The 2,168-nt window shown below is 37.5% G+C and overlaps 1 long non-coding RNA gene and 1 pseudogene across 1 annotated transcript in view; one reads left to right on the top strand and one right to left on the bottom strand.

Annotated features, from left to right (window-relative positions):
• Positions 1-2,086, bottom strand: part of LOC107674154 (uncharacterized) — a 4,993-nt gene extending 2,907 nt beyond the window's left edge. Inside the window, exon 1 of the long non-coding RNA XR_001632484.1 lies at positions 2,027-2,086. This is a non-coding gene — a long non-coding RNA (uncharacterized LOC107674154). The remainder of the gene's footprint in view (positions 1-2,026) is intronic.
• The window catches only part of LOC107674153 (zona pellucida sperm-binding protein 3-like), a 2,640-nt pseudogene continuing 1,977 nt past the window's right edge, over positions 1,506-2,168 (top strand).

The raw sequence follows: 2,168 nt of genomic DNA, 5'->3' as shown, positions 1-2,168 counted from the left end.
TGTAAAGGCGCAGCTCTATTCTGGAAAAGGGGGCGGGGAGCAGCAGCTCATTTGCATTTAAAGACACAGGCCCGAAAAAGAGCTGTTTCTGCTTCCACTCAAAATAGGCATTTTAAAAATTATATAATAAATGATCTGTGGAGTATTTTGAGCTGAAACTTCAAAGACACATTCTGTGGACACCAGAGACTTATATTAAATATTGTAAAAAGGGGCATAATATGTCACCTTTAAGACAAGGGATTATAATGGGAAATATACTTAATTACAAGAATTAAAGTGCGACAAACTGCTAAATACTCTATATGATGATTTACCTGCTGGCTTGCTGGAGCTTTGTATTAATGTTTACAATGTTGAACTGCCTTTAGCAGCCTCCCTTCGCTCTTTCTCTCCGTCTCCGTCTTCTTTTTTGCGAAGGCATTTTTTTGGTCTACAAAGTGTGTCAACAACAGCGAATTTTGTGTTATTTATATTAGAAATGTTTGGGTACAATAATTTGATTAGACATTCTAATTTTAAGAACGTGGATATTTTGTTGTTATCACTTTTAAAAGACCGAGAGCAAATCATTACCGACAGAAATACAAAAACAAACTACCAAATTACTAATTCATTGAATCATCCACTGACTGTAATGTGTAATGCATATACCTGTTAATGCAACGACATTGGGAACTGTGGTCTCCACTCCAGAGAGCAGCACACAGATCGTGAGCAGCAACTCAGCTGACGAGGGCAAAGGGGCAGTGGCTCTAGCCACCGGGCCACCCCCCTGTGCACGGCCCTGCCTAGGATGCTTTGAGGGTAAGTAAAACACAGGCTAATTTTCATTTTTGGGTGAACTAACCTTTTAATGCTATCAGTTACTAAATCCTTATGATATATTCTGCCATTTGGAGGTTGAGTGTATTGTAGGTTAGTTAACGTTTGACTTGTAAATATGGTTCATCTATGTAATTTAATTCATGACAAGTCAGTTGTTCTACGATGTATGGTAAATATTCTTATATGTAATGGTATGATTTTATATAATAAGCCTTAAGCATACAATTTCTAATATATCTGTGTTCCAACATTGAGCATTTGAACAGCGATGCTATGTATATACACTTATATGATCATTGCATCCAGTGACTGAATTTTTTTTTCTGAATGCAACATGAATGATTCATTAAAATTAGAAACAAACTGCAAAATTGTATTGAAACAATCATTTGCTTTTTAAAAGTTTGAAACGTATTTATTTACTTCTGTGGGGAGAATAACATGGCTTGAAGAATGACATTTTTTGTATTTTAGTATGTTCAGTATATTATATTAAGTATTCATAATGTGAATTAAAGTGCACAATAATGAATTAGTTTGAAACATTTCTTTAGGCAAGTTGAGTCTAAAGTTTTGACTTAATTGCTATGATTATATTAATCAAAGTTGTTTATAAATGTCATTTAAGAACACAAGCAATCCAGGCAACGATTATGCGTGATGCTAGAGAGGTGGAACCAAGCTTATCTAGCTACTATACATAAAGGAAACGATCAAGGATCAGCTTTAAGGATCTGAAGGTTTTTGACTATGGAGATGAGGCACATTTGTTTTGGATTGGTGTTTATTCTTGCATTTTGCTTGTCTGAAGCACAAGGGCAAAGAAGATCAACACCTAATCAGTCCTCAGTTCCTAAACTGTTTGAAAACAGGATCCCTCAGGTTCCCCAGAGATTTGACCACAGTAACCCTGTATTTGCACGCCAAAGGTTTCCTGCTCCATTTCCTGTCCAGACACCAGCCAGGAGTGAATTTGGAAAGCCTTCTCAAGATCTTTTAGGTGTTCAGTCAAAAGAGCTGTTGCTGGGTCCAGTGCAAAAACTGACATGGAGTTTTCCAAGCCTACCAGAAGAACCACAGCCAGATGTTCCTTTTGAGTTGTGCTATCCTGTCCCTGCCAACAGTGTAGCGGCTCAATGCAGGTAGAATTCAATATATGTGGAAGTGTTGAAAGACTTCTTTGGCACTGGACAGCTACTAATGCCCTCTGCTTTTACACTGGGAGGCTGTACCGCAACTGGAGAGGATTCTTCTGCTCAAGTGCTCATCTTTGAGTCAGAACTGCATGGATGTGGCAGCACATCATTGGTAAGGTTTGATTGCTATATATATATATATAT

Source organism: Sinocyclocheilus anshuiensis, unplaced genomic scaffold (assembly GCF_001515605.1).
Source record: "Sinocyclocheilus anshuiensis isolate Anshui unplaced genomic scaffold, SAMN03320099.WGS_v1.1 scaffold893, whole genome shotgun sequence".
NCBI lineage: Eukaryota > Metazoa > Chordata > Actinopteri > Cypriniformes > Cyprinidae > Sinocyclocheilus > Sinocyclocheilus anshuiensis.
The sequence above is the reverse complement of the archived record's forward strand: the minus strand, read 5'-3'. Positions and strand labels throughout refer to the sequence as shown.